The 19097-nt window shown below is 48.1% G+C and overlaps 1 long non-coding RNA gene across 1 annotated transcript; it reads left to right on the top strand.

The window, feature by feature from the left end:
* The first annotated feature begins 839 nt into the window (after nucleotides 1-839).
* On the top strand, nucleotides 840-5972 carry LOC147002137 (uncharacterized). The gene is made up of 4 exons (XR_015044559.1): nucleotides 840-939; nucleotides 1761-1783; nucleotides 2197-2295; nucleotides 5690-5972. It is a non-coding gene; the product is annotated as an uncharacterized LOC147002137 (long non-coding RNA).
* Nucleotides 5973-19097: the final 13125 nt, after the last annotated feature.

A 19097-nucleotide genomic window follows, 5' to 3' on the forward strand; every position in this document is an offset into this window, starting at 1 on the left:
CAACTTCCCCATGATCCTATGTATGCATGGGAGGGTTGGTCCTTGGGTCCCACACTCTGGGTTTCTGCTCTTTTTGTCTTTCTGGAGCTTCATACTCTAGGATAATTCCAGTTAGTTCCCTTTCCTAGACAAACACAGAGTGAAGGTGATAGCCCCACTCTAGGCTTGGGCACTCAGCCCAGGCTGGCTCCGCCCTTTTCTGAGAGGATGGATTCTCTGTCCTTCCAGTTGCGCAGGCCAAAATCCTGGAGTCATCCTGACCCTCCTCCCCTTTCTCTCATAACCCACACCCAGATCCATTAACCAGCCCTGTCAACTTGGCCTTAAAATACTAGCAGAGGCTAATTCATGGAAGCAGGACGCAGCCCTGTGGTACCTGGAGTATGGGGTGAGGGGTGGTGACAGAAAGGCTTAAGGAAACTTTGGTGACGTGGAAGCCTAACTATCTCAGTTATGGAGATGGCCTCGTGGCTGTTATATACATTAATGTATACATTATGCTCAGCTCAATGGTTGCCACTAAGTTGTTGGTTATTTAAATCAGAGGTTCTTCATGACCTCTGCAGTTCTCGGGATAGATCTCTTTCTTCCTCTGAGCTTGCTGTACTGGCTGGTTTTGTGTGTCAATGTAATAAAAGCTAGAGTCCTCAGGAGAGAAAGGAGCCTTAGTTGAGGAAATGTCTCCATGAGATCCAGCTGTAAGGCATTTTCTCAATTAGTGATCATTGTGGGAGGGCCTGGTCCATTGTGGGTAGTGCCATTCCTGGGCTGGTGATCCTGGATTCTATGAGAAAGCAGGTTGAGCAAGCCATTGGGAACCAAGCCAGTAAGCAGAACCCCTCTTTGACCTCTGCAACAGCTCCTGCCTCCAGGTTCCTGCCCCACTTGAGTTCCTGTTCCGACTTCCTTTGGTAATGAACAGCAATGTGGAAATATAAGGTGAATAAACCCTTTCCTCTCCAACTTGGTTATTGGTCATATTGTTTTGTTGCAGCAGTAGAAGCCCTAACTAAGACACTTGCCCAGGTATAAAGTGGGATCCCCATAGAGTCTTCCAGCTGGGCCATCTGCATTAACCAAGCTTATCACGGCACCCTGGGAGGCTGCAGTGGGTGGGCCGTGTCTGTGTGACTCAGGTCTATCCCAGGACTCATCAGCCCTTCCGGTAAACGGTAAACGTGGTTTAGACCTAGCTAAGGGATTAGTTAGAGATGGGGGGTTTGCCAGGGCGCACAGCAAAATCATGCAGGGAAAATAAGGACACCTCCTTGGGTCTCTGCTGCGTGGAGCTCTCTTCAGGCTCCCCCAAACCTCTAGAGCTTGGGGAGAGGATCAGGGACTTTGATCAATATCCATATTTGACAGATAGGGAAACAGAGATCATCTGGCAAGTCCAGGCATCTGGGTACTGATAGAGCTTATACGGGAATGCAGACTGATAGATTCTTACTTCTTTCTTTCTCTCTCTTTCTTTCTTTCTTTCTTTCTTTCTTTCTTTCTTTCTTTCTTTCTTTCTTTCTTTCTTTCTTTCTCTCTCTCTTCTGAGACAGGATACCACAAAGTTGTCCAAGCCTTGAACATGAAATCCTTCTGCCTAGGCTTCCCAAGTAGCTTAAGTGACAGGCCTATGCTACCAGGCCCAGGTCAGGCTGCTATATTCCTAAGCTAGTATCAAGTCACTCCTTCCCTGACCCCTGTTTCTTTGTTTGCATAACATCTTTTCTTTCTAATGTATAACATAATTTACTTATTTATTCCAGGTAGTCTTCCTCCTTGGGAGAAGGTAAGATCCACACGGCTAGAGGTGGGTGTCTGTTCTCTAAACCGAAGAATTCCGAAAACTTAGAATAGCATCTTTCACAGGCCGGGCCCAGAACCAGTCCTTAAATAAATATCTTAGTCAAAGGTCATTGTTCTGAAGAGCAAGGACTTCTAGACGATTCTATTGCACTCAGTGGTTCACTCCAGCACTAGCTGCTTTATCTCATCCCCCGTAAGCCTCTGTCTTTTGACCTCCAAAATATGGTTTCCCAGAATTTTTACAAGTAGTGAGATGCCTAGCAGGAGGCAACTGTAGGGAGAAGGGTCTTTGTTTAGCAAATAAATGTACAAAGCAAAAGCAGGGCAGGCAGAGGAATGGCGGGCTTGATTTAGGTGTGAAGCCCTCAGATGAGGTATTTTCTTTTCTCCTTGTAGGAAAATGTTCCGGTTTGAGACCCAGGCATTAAAACTGTTCTGCAGTGGGAGAGGATACATGACACTCAACCCTGGTGACCCTCACTTGCTGGCAGCCAGGTTTGGGGGTCAACTAGTTCTTTGAGGACCTTTGTCTTCCTCCCTGTGAAATGGGACATGAATGTATTCTCCACTGACTTCAGGACTGATAGGAGGGTGAAAGTGCTCCTGAGAGCACTCTACGAGCACTGTGGGGCTGTGCCTGGGGCAGGTGGCTCCAGCTAACAGCAGGCCCACAATGCTGCCTGTCTGGTTTGAACAATGTGCTTGCTACTTGGGCAAGTTGTGTTCCCTGAAATTCATATGTTGAACTCTAACCCCCCCAAGACACTCCACAATGTTTCCATAATTGGAGACAAGGTCGGTCATTAAAGAGCCAGTGAAATTACAGATAGGCCATTAGGATGGGATGTAATCCAACCCCGATACTCTCCCTGTAGGAAGAGGAGTTTTGACATAGATCTTCACAGCTAATATCAAGATAGAAAGGTGACCATCAGTAACCAAAGAGCAAGAGAGATACCAACACCACTACCATCACAACCACCACCAAGAAACCTGCCCTATCAATACCCTCACCTTTCAGCCTTCCCAAGGCCTAAGCTGTCCAGTCTGTGGTACATTGTCACAGCCGCCAGGAAACCAGAAGAGGGACTGCTTACTCTTCTACCATGCAGACCCCCAGACCACACATTGCTGCCAACACCCCATCTCCAGGAACCACTCTCCTCCTGGATTCCAGAGTGAGGCAATCGCATGTCTGTTCCTGAGAGACCTGTTAGTTGAAGGCTGTCCTTAGGACACTGTACACACTGTTCCTGAACGCGACTCTAGGAGCATGGCTTTTTAGGAAGGGACTCTAGAAAGACTTTCATCAATTTATCAAGAGCTAGAATGTCTCTCAGCTCACCGTTTTCCGATGTCATTCAAATGAGTCAGATGAGTGTAGTTTGTTCTCTACAAAGGGCAGATAGGCACCTAAGTCCTGCACTAAAATCCCTCTTCCTTCCACCTGCCTAAGGTCTTGTGTAGCCACACAGAGCTGTTAGGGTTGGGGACTATTTCTGCACTCAGTGAATGCTGCATCCTGAGGGATGCAGGGACTCTCAGGTCACCCACAGGGGAGGGCACAGTATGAGCCAGCTGCCAGGCCTGTCCTGCTTTCTCTACTCAGTAGGCATCCCTGTTGGGCAGCTTATCTGGACACCCTCTGTTCTGATCTGGGCCTTGACTTAGTCATGAGATGTCACAGTGTCCTCTTACCAGGATTGCCCCATCCCCCATTCTGGATACGAGAGCTCTTTCAACTTCGATAGACAACAATACAGGCTAAAGGCCACAGGAATGAGCTCAATATATCATCACTATTGTGAACATTACTGACATCTTTTTGGAAGAGCGTCCAAATCAAAGGGTGGGGGCAGTAATTGTGTACAACCTGGTAGAAAGGAGCTTACTTTCCTTTCAGGATAAGGGGAAAAATAGAAAGAAAACAAGGCCACCCACATACATTCTATTCTTCTCAAAACTCCAGCCCTGCCAGGAGTAGCTGTGAGTTTTGGTTCATTGTCATGTGACGTCACTCTGCAGCCCCTGGTCTGTGTCTGTCTCATTATTTGACGCAGTCTTGATTTAAGAAAGAGGAGCTGCCAGGATCCAACCTGTCAATTACACTGTCTCCACCCTTTACCCCAAGTTCCCCTGGCTTTCCCTGTGTATCTGTGACACACCCAGGGGTCTGTAGGGAGAGTGGATAAAGTCCCAGGCCTACTAGTCTGAGAACCCTAAATTCAGCCTGGGGGGAGGAGCAAGCCCATCAGAACTGGTTGGTGTTCAAATAGCTGCTGTCACTGGGTAGTGTGCAGAGCCCCTGGGAGGTCTTCTGGGTGTTGGAGGAACATTCAGCTCTCAGATGGATGTCCGGTTCATTCAGGTGGTTTTAATGATGTTTTTCAATCCTTCCACCTTCCTATGTTACATCCCGTCTGCCCTACATCTGGATGTTTTCTTGTAGAGGCAGAGCAATGCTCAGATGTCAAAGTCTATGACCTCTAATCTGTTTGTACAAAAGGTCAGACTGAAATGGGCTTTTCCTGGCAGTTCCAAGAGTGAATTAGCAGCCTGTGTTTGCCGGTCTTATGGCTGGAACGACCTGGGTAATCCATCTTTCATCCTTCTGTCAGTGTGGATGGCTCCCAGGAAGGGAGATGATGGAGGTGCTGGCCTTGGTCCCCAAAAGTCTGAGAACTCTCTAGATGTCCTCCACACCAATGGCTGTCTCACCAACCCATGCTAGAAATGACAAAAGCAGCCCACAAAATGTTTGGACCTGCCCGTATTTGCTGTGGACACCATAGCACCCAAGTTCATTGGAATCTATTGCCAGGGACTTTTTCTCTTCAAGTTGCCTCAATAGACAAGGTGGGGGGTGGGCAGAAAAGCAAGCAGGAATGCATGTGTCAAAGATGTCGAGGGAGTTTCCTGGCTGTCACTACACACTGACTCGTTATTTCTTTAACAGCTTGGTCTAGTTGGCATTCAGAATCCCATCCTGGAAATCCTAAAATTCTGACTAATTTTGTAAAAAGTTAGAATGTGTTGGCTAGATGAATCTTACAGAGTCAGAAAGATGTACTCTTCCTGAATAAAGAGTACCAGTCATGGTCCAGAGGATCAAACAGTGGCTCTGACCACAGCCGAGGTGTCACTTGAGGAAGAAGCTGGCTGTCGAGACAGAGGGGTCATGGGCTCATCTGGGCAGGTGCTTTGCTCTCTTTACTTCAAAGTAGCTCCATGCTGGCTGACCAAATGCTTCTCCCTCTGGGACTTTCTAGTCAGAGACTATCTTAGTTACTTTTCTGTTGCTGTGAAAAACCACCATACCCAAGGCAACTTATAAATGAATGCATTTTGATTGGACTTATGGTTTCAGGGAGCTGGAGTTTATGGTGCCTGAGCAAAGTGCTGGGAACACCTGTGAGCTCACATCTGGATCTGAAAGCAGGAGGCAGAATAAACACATTGGCAATGGCACAAGAGTTTGGAAACCTCAAAGACCACCCCAGTGACACAACCCTGCCAACAAGGCCACACCTCCTAATCCTTCCCAAACAGTTCTACTAATTGGGGACCAAATACCCAAACATATGAGCCTATGGGGGCCACTCTCGTTCAAACCACCACAGGGACAAACAGAATAGAAAACAGAGGAGGTGGGGGTGTAGATGGAGGGATGAAAGAGATGCAGAAGTACCAGGAAGTTATGTCCCATGAGTGGCAGATCTGTCAAGACTTAAGTCACAGATCCCAGCCTAGGGGAACAATGAGATAGGCATTATACTCCTAATGGCAGAATCCTTCCCCTAGGCTCCAATAGGTTAGGCTCATATTCCAGAGCTGAACACATTACTCGTGTGACTTAGAGGAACTCACAAAGCTCTCCGGGTCTCCACAGGCTTCCAACATGGTTGATGGCTGTGGCTTATCTCCTCAGCTGGACTGTGAAAGATGATGCCCATAGATTCTCTGGTGCCTTGTCAGAAACGCAGGCAGAGCAAGTGCTTGACAAGCAAAAGCTATCATCATTGTCAACCTGGCCTTAGGATCAACCTCCAAACCCCAAGTCCTTGCTATAGGCACTGCTGATGTTCTGTTTGTCAATGGATCCATTTGTCCAGCCACCCATCCATCTGTCTATCCACCCTTCCTTCTTTTCAAATAAACAGCTTTGATGTGAAGTAACTTGCATGTCTGTGTTTCTTGCAGCTTGGAGGAGGCTGTTCAGAATGGAAATAAAAAGAACCTTCTAGGTGCATTGAACCCAGGTTACCACACCACTTAATCCATGTAGCCCTCAGAGGACCTGGGCTTCAAAATGTCTTCAGTATAAACAGGATAGACTCTAAATACTGTTGAGAGTGATGCCCTGGAGGCTAGGGTAGGGGACATTTTAAAACAAACTTTGGCAGGGTGCATCTAGAGTCTTGGGGCTTTCTGAAGGAATTCTAGAAGCATACTCAGTGACTTAGTGTCAGTTCAGAGGCCATCTACTTGGGGTGTGTGTGTGTGTGTGTGTGTGTGTGTGTGTGTGTATGCAATCTCTGTGAGTGGCTGGTGAGGGGACAGCTCTGTTTTACCTTCAGGAGCTCCAGCCACCAGGCAGAATGGTGCCGGCCAGGCCACATGGTCACTGGCCACAGAGCTACACTGACAGACTTTACAATGGCCTATTGCACCCAGGAACCAAACTCATTCAGGAACCTGTGCCAAAGTCCAAAAAGGGGGGAGTTCCAATGACTTTCCTGGGATCTCATCTCAAGGGGCACAAAGTGACCTTTGACTCTTACACCTGGCCAGTTCCTGGTCCCTTCCCTCAGTGAGGGAAGAGAGCCCAGGTTCCTGGTTCCGCCCCACAGCCAGGGAGGAGAAGAGGTTTCACTTTTCTTCTTGTCATTTTCGCTTTCAGACTCTCTTGCTGAACTGCTGAGGAAGAGAAGCCCAGGGCCACCGTGAGCAACGCTGGGTGGAGATGTCCCTGCCTCAGGAACTGGCCTGGTGATCAGCCTGATCCAGCTGACCTGGTAAGACAGGCTCTGACTTCACTGAGCATACCACACTAGCTCTCTGTGCACTTAAGAAAGCAATTTCCAAGAAGAGGTGTAACATGGTATGGATATTATGGCCCAGGCAAGGCGGCTGCCAGACCTAGCACTGAGAAAGGACATTAGCTGCTGGTTGGCCCAACCTCAGGTAAAGGAAGATGCTAGAGTCCAACCTCACATGTTAACATGTGAGTGTCACGGATTGCGGCCCCCAAGAAAACCTGGCTCCCAGAGATCCCCGTCCTGACCTTCAGTAGTCATGTCGTAACACCTGTGACTGTGTTCTCATGCCTGGCCAGGTGCTAAGAAGTTGCTGGCCACTCTCAGAGCATCTTATCCTGCAGGTCACATCTACTCTCTGGTAAATCCACCTTGTGGCATAGGCTATGAAAAACAGAACCAGCCTCCCCAGCTGCCCACAGCTAGTCTCACTGGAGTCTGAGCCTGGCCCTACACTCTGTCTTCCCAGGGTCTGCATCAGATCACATCAGCATACACAGACATAGACACAGATACACAGATGCACAGAGGCACAAACACAGGCACAGACACAGACACAGGCATAGACACAAACACACACACACACAGGCACACAGACACACTTAGACACACACATACCATAGATATTTCATACACATAGCACCACACACATACACACACTCTCATATACACATACGTAGGCACACACACACACACACACACAACATAAGTATTTCATATCCTAAGATGCCTAGTCTACTCCCAAGCTGCCACCCATCCCTCACGGTCCACCCAAACTGCTCTTCTCTCTACCCTCTGCCTATCCTCCTACCCCCAACCCTCCTTTAAAGGCACCCTTTATTGACAGGCTGTACCAACAAAACATGTCCCGGTGGACTCTTGCCATCCCTCCAGCTGCATCTCAGAGAAAATAAGAACAGGCTTAACTCAGGAGAAATGAAATTCCTGTAAGATCCACATCTCCTCCCATCAGGCACTTGGCATTGCAACCTCAAAGACAGAAATCATCACAAATTTTACGTACAGCATCTAGACACAGTTCACCAACTTCAACCTTCAATCTGTCCATTCAAATTGCCATTAATCTTTCCACAGAAATACTCCGTATGCCTGAGACAAAATATCAGAACCATGACATCTCTCCCTGGAATGAATTAAATTAAACTGAGGCTCCCTTAGAGGTCACTTGAGAATAGCTTTCCTGTCTCCTGCTGATCAAAGAAGCTTGACTGGAGGAGATGTTTATCAGTAGCATCTTGGAGATGGCACAAACAGCCTTTTGTCACTTAGTAAAGGGTCTTCAGGTTTAGTATTTTATTGTCAGGACATTTTGAATTTTAGACCAGCTTTTAGTATAAGCATGACCCCCCAGAATGGGATAACTTTAATGGTCTGCTATACACAACACAGAACATATGGTTTATCTGAAATTCAAATTGACCTGGCATCCAGTGTCTTATCCAGTGACCTTAAGCTCCTACATCCAAATGCTGTGCTATCAGGCATCAGGGGCTCAGCAAGGGAATCTGTTGCCATAGCAACCACTAAGCTTGTCAATGATTTCTCACTGAGGACAGAGCCAGGTTCTTCCTAGCAGTCACACCCTCTCCAGGGTTCTAGAAAGTAAGCTTAGCCAATACCCTGGATGCCTGGTCCTGAGGTCACTCTGGTGTCTTTATGTAGCAACTGCAAGCCTGGTAATGTTATAAGCTCATACTTCCAAGTTCCTTCTGTTTTCCTTTCTCTTCTTCCTGTGAACATGTTTTCCAGAAAGAAGGCAAGCCCCATCAAGAGAGTGGTGAAATCAACCATCCAGCGACTGTGTCTGAGCAAGGGCGACCCCTGTGAACACAGCGGGTATAGCTTCCCCACAAGGCCAGAGGTGGGCTTTGGCTCAGCACCATTCAGGATAACACTCATCTGTGGGTTAAATTACAAAGATTACTCCCGACATCATCTTCAGTAATGCTTCCAGTCTTACAAAGGGCATCAATGAGGATAGGCAGCCAGATTAGTACTCATTGAAAGTGAGGTATTTGCGAGTTTAGATTGATGTTGCTCATCCATCCTGTAAAACATGACATTTTGGGTTGATTTGTTTACTCGTGTAATTGTGAAAGGGCTTTGGCACGTATGCGGCTTCCAAATGCCACAGCTGTGGCAGGGCCTGCTTCGCTTCCCTGCACACACAGGATTTTGGAGACATGCTGACAGCTGGGGTGGACCTGTGAGGAGCTCAGGGGGCTGACTGGCACAGAGCATTGCTGAGAGCTGTCCTTTCCACAGCTTTTAGACCCTCGCCAGCCAGCTATCCTTCAACAGCAGACTTTGTTGAAACCACAGGCTGGTTAATGCAGAAACCTGCTGGGAGCTTTCTATTCCTTCTCATCGAGGTTTTTCCTTGAACTAGGTCCACTGTTGCGAGATCTTGCGTCTTTTTTTTTTTTTTTTTGTTTTGTTTTGTTTTTTTGAGACAGGGTTTCTCTGTATAGCCCTGGCTGTCCTGGAACTCACTTTGTAGACCAGGCTGGCCTCGAACTCAGAAATCCGCCTGCCTCTGCCTCCCGAGTGCTGGAGAGATCTTGCGTCTTTAACTTGGGTTGGCAAAGGGTCTGGATGGGAAGGCAGTGGACAGACCCTACCTTGGGAGATTTGGAGAATGCACACCATGTTCACCATCCTCAGTGTCTCGAGGCACTTGGGAATCTTATTGTAGATAGGCAACTTGGGCTGCAACTTTGGATCACACAGTCCAACTCCCGTCCCTGCTAGCTGGACTTGAACAATAGTAGTCGTTGGCCACAGCTATATATGGGAAATCTTCCATGCCCAAAGGCCGTGGAAGTAATAATATCTCTCAAGGAAAGCCACTCATTCCATTGTACTGCTTGATGTAAGTTTAGGTCTATAGAGGCTGGTGTTTCTATAGAGGATAATGAATTAAAACAAGCTAGAAAGAAAGATTTGGTCCCCACTCCCACATACCCATGCTTTACATCATGACACACTGCAGAGTGAACTGCAGACCACGCTGCTCTGCCGTATCTCTTAGCTGTTTTAAGGAACTTGGATGCATCTCCTAGCCTTGGGATGTGGGGACAATCTGGCTGCCATATCTGTCACCCCATTGATTGACAGGGTGGGTTTGACTGACCTGAGCGGCTAGGCGGGGGTTGCTTTCTTCTCTCACTGTTCCACGTGTGTCTATCCTGAAGCTATATGCTTGGTCGAAGAAGATGACCTTCTCTGAAGAGAGGAAGATTGGTCTCTGGTCAAGGGTACCAGTCAAGGGTATACAAGTAGCTGCATTCCCCTGCTAGGACTTCCAAACAACAAGGTTAGCCAAGCATGAAAAGAGACACAGCTCTGAGTGGCTCTTCCTCATCATTGCCACTAGGCCAGGAGCTTGATTAATATGTACTGATGGCCAAATCAACCCTTGAGAAACATATGCATCTCTTTTTATTGGCTCCTTCAATCGTTCATATCTCTGAAGCCCGGGGAATAAGGAGTACCACTTTTTGACTGAGGAATTCACAACGACAGGCGGAGATGCTCACAAGCATCCCCTTGCAGCTTCCTGAGCCGAAGTGTAAGGAGAAGCATCTCACTGGGGGCTCATCAGAGACATCAGTGGGAAAGATCGGTTTCATTCCAGATAGTCCTGAGGCCCACAGAGAAGGAATTTTAATTTATGTATTGCTGAGTGACACTGTCTACTGACTCCAAGTGACCCATCCTTTGTTCCCTGGCAAGCCAGACTGCAGGATAAAAGAGAATCTGTTTTATATCCATTTTGGTCCCTTATGAAAGGGAAGGGTGAAAAGAAGCAGAAAAAAAAATCCCACTGAAATGAGAGCAGCCAGGATCACCTTGGATCTGCTGGAGTGGACAGACTGTCCAGGAATGAGCACGCTCATTTATTTGCCCTGAAATTATTTATTAACCACCTTCAGCCAGCCAGGTGATGATGACCCAGGCCCTGCTGCCTCGACATTAAAGTATGGCTGTTTTGAATAATTAAATCAGATCGGATCTTTGGAAGAAAGCAAAGACCATTTTATTATAGCATTCACCAAAGAAAATAGCAAATACTTTTAAGCTTCCTCCAGGGAAACCTAATCCCTGCCCCCGCACTTGGTAAAATGTGAGTCCCTGTGCCTTCCTTCAGCCCTCTGGGTATCAGCCGCCTTCTTCCTGTGCAGATAGGATCAGCCCTGGGCTGTGGAAAACAGGGCAGGCATTTGGCACCGTTCTCGAGGTAAAGCCATGTGCAGACAAAGGCAGAGAAAGGAGCCGGTGACTTGGAGGCTGTGCCCCTGGGGAGCTTTGCTGACCTCTGTGCTGAGGGTGGCCATGAGTTACTTACATCAGCAAATGCCTTTACCTGTTTCTTCTCTGGGGCTGGTATCTTTCAGGGTGGATGAAGGTCTTTCTAGGCCTCAGCACAGTATCTGGGGACGGGGCAGAGGGGACTCAGGGATGCTAGAGGAAAATGAGAACCTAAGCTGGGTGCAATGTACAACACCGTGGGCCTCTGGAAGTGTGGCTTTGTGTCCTTTTAAAACACACAAGGATGAGGCCTAGAAAAAAATGCAACATGAGGAACCAGCAAAATGGCTCAGTGGGTAAGGGCATCTGCTGCCAGCTCTGACAACCTGCATACCATCCCTGGACCTACTTGGTAAAAAGGGAGAAGCAACAGGTTACACACACACACACACACACACACACACACACACACACAGAGGCATACACAGACATACACAGACACACTCAGGCATACACAGATACATCACACAGTCCAACTCCCGTCCCTGCTAGCTGGACTTGAACAATAGTAGTCGTTTGAACAATAGTAGTACACACACACACACACACACACATGAATACACACACACTCACAGGCATACACAGACATACACAGACACACTCAGGCATATACAGATACAGGCACACATACACAAACACAAACACAGACACACACAGACACACAAGCACAGACACACACACACAAACACAGACATATATACAAACACATACACACAAACACAGACCCACTCACAGGCACACACAAAAACACAGACACATGCATAGACACATGCAGAGGCATACACAGACACCTGTACAGGCACACACACACATAAACACACACACAAACACAGACACATACACAGTCACAGACACACAGACACACAGACACACATACACGCATACACACACACCACACACACACACACACACTTTTTAAAATGCAATGTGTAAGGACTCTAACTCTGGGGTAGGGACAGTCACCGACACTCATGCCTTGCACATGACTCATGCCATTCTCTGCTCTCGAGTCACAGCAGAGGTGAGCGAGAGTCAGCTGAGAAGTGAGGCAGGGGTGAATCCAGTCACTGAAACAGATCAGTAACAGGGGACTCACCTTTGTCAGTTAACAGAGAGGGTGAACTGCCCCTCCCACCTAGGCAACACCTAGTCCTCTTGTGCAGGCCCTGTAGTACTCATTGACAGTACCCAAAACAGCACGACTTCCTCTAAAATCAGGATGCTGCATTGTGCTTGTAGGACCTGCAGCAACCACAGCAACATCTGCTAACTTATCGGAGCTGCATTGACTCCACCTCAGACCTCCTGAGTTAGGGGCTCCAGGCAGGGCCCAGAGACCTATGTCTGAATAATCTCCAGGAGCTTGTAGTACACACTCAAACATGGAAGCTACTGTTCCCCACATGCCACCTCACTCTGAGGGATTTATAGCCACCTGGGCCAGGCCACGCACAAGCACAGCTGCAGACTAGATCTCAGGTGCAGCCAGGGCTGACAGAGTGATGCTTCCCCGGCCTGGCTGCTACTCTCTAGACTTTCTTCTCGTAATTTTCATTGCAGAGCTACAGGGTGTGGAAGGCGGTGGGGGATAGATGACCGACTGCAGCCTGGGTGTACTAGAGATCTAAGGGGCCATCTTCTCTAGGATTCATGACTCCTCTCCTCATGAACAGGGACAAGGAGATCTCAGAACGCTGTACCCATGCCAGAGAAGGGGAACAAACTGGGTTCTCATCATAAATCAAAGTTAGGCCTGCTGAGGGCAACAGACCTCATGTTACCTACAAGGCATGGAGGAAGAAGCACCAAGGCTCACAGAGAAGTCCATGCATGGTCACATGGAGCAGCGAAGTGTGGACTTGCCGTTATCCTCAGTAGGACTTCCAGGGACTGAGTTTGAGGAAGCCAGGAAAGGGGGTGGAATTAGAGGCAGCATGGAGTCCAAAGGTGGGGGCGGGGTCAGAATGGGCCACCTTCTCTACATCTGCAATGCTCCTGAGGAATGTCACAGTCTGAGAATGTCACTTGTACACTTGCCACCTATTCAGTTCCAGCATCATCACTGGCCCAGAAGCCCCTTTATCTGCAGGGGTTACCTCCGGGACCCCTTATAGACTGATCCCTGAAATGGCAGACAGTTTCTAGCTCTACAAATGTACTATACATATACTTACATAGCTACGATGAAGTTTAATTCCTAAATCAGGCACAGGTGACTCACCACGGTGACAGTAAAATGGAGCAGTTGTTACAACAGGTTGTAATGAAAGTCACAGGACTAGCCTCGGTCAAGCGATCCCTGGTCAGTTCATTACTATTTCTATTTCTGTGACAAAATGCCCGACGGAAGCAGCTTAAAGTTATCTGAGTGTTGTCTTTCCCTCCCTTCTGGTGAGATTGTAGAATGGAATGTCTTCCTAAAGAGATGGGGTAAAGGGGGAGAGGCAGGAGCTGTGCTAAAGTCTGAGGCACTATTAATCTTAAGTAATCTTGAGTACACGTCATTGAGCCAGGATGGTGCTTCTGAAAAGCAACTTAAGGAGGAAAGGACTTTGAGGTTTGGTTGGTTGGTTGGCTGGTTATTTGTTTGGTTCACTCATATTTCAGGTTTATGGTGTATGGTGATAGGAGAGTTACCATGGCAGGAGCACAAGGCAGCGGATGCATTGCATCCACGGTCAGGAAGCAGCAGTGAATGGTGATGCTTAGCCTGCTTTGACTGTGTATGCAGTCCACGACAGCAGCTCAGAGACTGGTACCATCTCAATGAATCCATCCTCATACAATTCCTCACAGGCACACCCAGAAGCTGAGGTAATCCAGGTGACTCCTCCCATGAGGGCCTGAAGCTTTGCCTCCTGGGAAATTCCACATTCTGTTAAGCCAGCAAGCAGTATCAACTGTCACAGGGTAGAAAGTCTGGCAGTTCTCTGCGAGTCATTGAGCAACAGGTGGCAGCTGAGCTCAGCTTGTGGGATATGAAATGAGAAAGGATCTGAGATGTATCAGACATGTTTCATGTACAGTTAACATGACAATATATTGTGTTGTTGTAAAGTTTATGAGGAATAAAAATAGACTATTATGACATTATAGCCCTTTTTCAGCTGTAAGTAGAAACTGTGGTGTATCCAGCATACCGCCTATGAGATGATGGTCCCATGTCCCCAGCAGGGTACGTGTGTTTCTCTTTGTCTGTTCTGAGCTGCAAGGATGGGCTGGTATCTCAGAGTTCCTCCTGTGCAAACAAGAGTCAAGATATGTACATAACTGGTGCTCAGCAAATATTTGTGCAAGGAACAAATAAACATGTCACCCAGGAATGTTCTAGAAGGGAGGTAATGTCAGTGTGGACAGCGGCTTGGACTTTGGAATAGGCCAGATTGCAGCTTGAGTTCCAACCCTGCCTCCAATCCGCCCAGTGAAGCAGATCCTGTAGTCAGCCTCTTCCAGCCTCAGTCTTCACCCCTACATAAAGGACACGAGGCCCACGGCTTCTCACCAGCTTGTTTTTAAAGGCAATATACAGCACAGTAGCTATGGAGGCAGGATTAGGTAACATGACCCGTGCTCACCAGGAGCTAACAGGAGTAGCAGACTCTAACTCACGATCTAAGGGGTGGGCTCCCCTAGGATGCAGAGGATAAATGTGAGGCTTGACAGTCACAGGAGCTAGAACATCAGCTTGGAGGCTACCTGGGTAACTTCCCATAGTGTACAGAAGCAACAGAGAGGAGTGGTGACTGCTCCAGAACCACAAAGGAGAGAGAAAGGCAGGACAGGACCTCGAGTGTCCCCCTTGACCCCACCTGAGGTGGGGACCCTGGTGATGCTTTCCATTCCAAAACTGGGTAGAGAAGCTGATGCATGTTCGGGAGACTGCTTCTTCCTTCTCCCCCTCCCCTCCTCCTCCTCCTCTTCCTCCTCACCCATCTCCTCCTCTCCTTCCTCCTCCTCTCCCCATTCTTTTTATCAAAGCCCATTATGTTTGCTTCATTATACAACAATGCTGCTAAGATTCAAAAGATAAAGAAAAATGAAATTATACAAGAGCAAAAGTCCACTAGATGCAATTATAATCTTAATACATACTTTACTGTTTCTCCTAGCCTTACATTGCCTGTCATAGCTCACGTGTGGTAGGTGTACATGTGTATTCGTGTGCACACGGATGTGTGAAGGCCAGAGCCCAATGCTGGGTGTCTCCTTCAATCACTCTCCACCTTAGTTTCCGAGATAGGCTCTCATGCTGAAACTGAAACTCACCAATTCAGCTAGGCTGGCGGGTCAGTGAGCCCCAGATCTGCCTCTCTCTTTCTCACCAGTGCTGGGATTACAGACACACATACTGCTGCGTCCTCCTGGAACAGCATTTTGAAATCACAAATGACACATATTATATATGAAATATATAATTTTAGAAATTTAAATCACATTATTAAAAATATCTAATAAAATTGTGTGTGGGTGTGTATGTGTGTTGGTGTGTATGTGTGTAGTTATGAGGATAACTTGGGGAAGTTCTTCTCTCCTTCTATCATGTGGCTCCCCAGGACTGGAGTTGGGTCCTCAAGCTTCATGGCTAACAGTGAGCCATCTTGCCCACCCAAATTGGCCTTTTAATTTGACATCATGATATAGATGTTTTCTTTGTTATTATAACTTTTTTGTGATAACTTTTAGTCCCGCAGATAGCCTATAGAGCTGTGTTTCTGAACACTTTGGATCCCCTCTTCTCCAGGGGCTGGGAAGTCTTGCCTCTGCCCTTGTAACCTCTCGGCCGTGAGTGCTTGAGGCCAGCAGGGTCTAGTGTGTCTGTAGTGTGTGAGACCAGAGAGACAATGGCTGTACTCAGAAGACCTGAGAGCCAGGTCACATTGACCTCTCCATGGGACCAGCCAGCCCTTGGCTTCTAGTCTTCTTTGAAATGGGATCAACAGCCTGCCTCAGAGAGTAAGTGCCAGGCAAGTGAGCTATCAGCTCAGCCCAAATCTTGGTTTATTGGATTTACCAGAACCTTCAGAAGCCAGCAGCAGGAAATGCAGCCCAGCAAAACTTAACCATAAAGAGAATTTATTAGCTCACAGAATTGCAAAGTCCAGATACAGTGACCCAGGAGGGACACAGAGCCTGGAGGATATGGCCGTGGGTCTCAGTCATTGTGGTCCTACCTGCCTACTTTTCTTGTCACACCTTTCTAGGGAACTTTCTTTCCCGTACTCTCCAGACCAACTTCTGTATTAGTCAGGGTTCTCTAGAGTCACAAAACTTATGGGTAGCCTCCATCTAGTAAAAGAATTTGTTGATGACTTACAGTCTATAGTCCAACCCCCAACAATGGTCAGCAGCAGCTGTGAATGGAAGTCCAAGGATCTAGCAGTTGCTCAGTCCCACAAGGCAAGCAGGAGAAGAAGAAGAAGAAGAAGAAGAAGAAGAAGAAGAAGAAGAAGAAGAAGAAGAAGAAGAAGGAGGAGGAGGAGGAGGAGGAGGAGGAGGAGGAGGAGGAGGAGGAGGAGGAGGAGGAGGAGGAGGAGGAGGAGGAGGAGGAGGAGGAGAAGAAGAAGAAGAAGAAGAAGAAGAAGAAGAAGAAGAAGAAGAAGAAGAAGAAGAAGAAGAAGAAGAAGAAGAAGAGGAAGAAGAAGAACAGAGAGAGAGAGAGAGAGTACTGAGGACAGCACTCCCATTCCTGGCATCCCCAAGAGAAACATTGGCCTGTCTGCTTCATTAGAGGTCCCGGTGACTAGGCCTGGCCTATGTCCTTCTGCCTCAATGGTCATCCATTTACTTATACCTCCTAACCTGTGAGTGGGTGAGGGTGGTGGTCCCAAGCAGGGTTAGGAGGTGCTTTCATCAAAAGAGAGGAAGACTTGGGGAGGGGCAAAGAGTAGCCATGCCCTTCGCAGACTACCAGTTCCACTGTGGCTAGAAGTTCTCAGAGCAGGGAGCCCAGCATCCCCTGTGGGTTTGACAGTCACAGTCCTTTGTGATATGTTCAGAATCTTCCTTGGGCACTCTCTTCCTCTGCCAGCTCTACCCTAATACAGTAAGCATTTTCTCTCAAATGCCCAATGCCAAGAACCACACCCTCACACCCTCAGTCCCTGTGACCATGAACTGGGAGGAGGCTGGCTTTCAGTGACCTCATTAGGTGACTCACTCCACCTTCACAGATATGGTCCAAGGTGTATTACAGTCCCAGACCCAGTTGAAGTGTCCTGAAACAGGAAGAGGTTGGAACTCTGAGATGGGGCTGGAAATCCTTATCCAGTCTCAACGCCCAGGACCTATCTGTGTTCAGCAGGGAACAAAGATGTGCAGAAAGTACGTCTCCCATCACCTTGTGTGCTTGGGAGGCCAGGAGAGGCAGGTGCTCATTGGATCCACCCAGCTGAGTGTTCTGCAATGGCCTCCTGCTTTCTGCTCTTGTGTGCACTTGGTCCCTGTCCTGAAGTCTCACAAGTCACCTGGTAGGAAGTCAATCCAAGCAAGGCAGTGAGAATGTAATAATGGCAAAGCAGGGCACCGATCCCTTCAGAAGTGAGAAAGTCAGGGCTCCACACTAAGGGGCTAGGACCGTGGCAAAGATGCTGAAGGAGGGGAAGGTGGGATGGGTAGCCCAAGGCCCTTCCAGGAATGGAGGACACCACAGATAAAGGGAAAAGAGACTTCAGGCGCTGAGGAAAGTCTGAGGAACAGAGGTCTGAGAAGAGAGGGGCCCACCTAGATCCAGAGCCAGGGGACAGGGCACAGGCAGGGCACCTGCTGCAGAGAGGTCAGATGCTGATCTAGGTGTTTGTGGGAAATCTAGGAAGTAGGCAAGGATCCTCAGGCCTCCTCATGAGGACTTCTAGGTTTGACACAAGGACAGGAGGGGAGGGTAGGCGTTCTGAGAGAACCGAGGAAGCCTGTTGTCAGGAAGAGCTCTCTCCTTTCTGTGTGTCTTTTGTGTGTCTGTTTCTGTCTGTCTCTCTCTGTTTTCTGTCTGTCTGTCTATCTCTGTCTCTTTTGCATGCATGTGTGTGCATGTCTGTCTGTCTACATACTGCAGGTAAGACCCACCCTAGCATGGCTGGAGGAAGAATGGAATTTGAGGCTGGTGTAGACTCCGAAGCTCGCCACATGAACTTAGGGAGAAATTATGCCAGCTGTGGAGAGCACCTGGGCCTGGAACTATAGCCATCATGGGTTTGGAAGGAGGCTATGCCAGCTGTGGAGAGGACTTGGGTCTAGTCGAGGCAAAAATCAACAAACAAAACAAGTTGGCTGCATCCAGGGAGGGACCAAGAGGACAGCACCTAGAAGACAGCCACAGCTCCAACAATGGTGACCTGAGAGTCCAGCCACAGGAGGGAGTTAAGCGACTTGCTTGAGAATATGGAGGATAGAGCCAAGAAGGTAGCCCTGCTTTGGATCACAAAGCCCCAGCACTTAGGGTACGTAGATCCAGGAAGGCAGAATCCTTCTTCAAAACTGGATCAAGGCAGCTTCACTTACGGCACCCTCGGTCAGCTTCAAGATGAATGTGTGACCTTGAGCTGCAGAGCTCCACACGGAATGTTGGGGGACAAGGAAGACCTGAGGACTCCCTGGGAGGTCTTCTGCAGCTGGCTTAGTCAGGTTACGCACCCCACCACACCCCACCCTGGAATGCTGGTCTCGCACTGTGGAGGCCAGAAAGATGTTGCCGCTAGGAAGAAGGGATGGACATGCAACAGGGAAGGGGATGTTAAATGAGAAAAAGATCCCCAGGTGAGTTCATGCCCACTGGACTTCGCCAGTCACTGCTGGTCCTCAGTCCCCAGTCAAAGGGCTTGAGGGGAAAAAATCACTATTTATACAATAAGCACATTAAATAATTTTCATCATTCTAACCCAGCAGGTGGTTGAATAACTCCTGTTGGCTGGCACAGCCATTCATGAGACCAGGAA

Source organism: Mus caroli, unplaced genomic scaffold (genome assembly GCF_978045245.1).
Source record: "Mus caroli unplaced genomic scaffold, Mus_caroli_1 scaffold_11, whole genome shotgun sequence".
In the NCBI taxonomy this organism is placed as follows: Eukaryota; Metazoa; Chordata; class Mammalia; order Rodentia; family Muridae; genus Mus; species Mus caroli.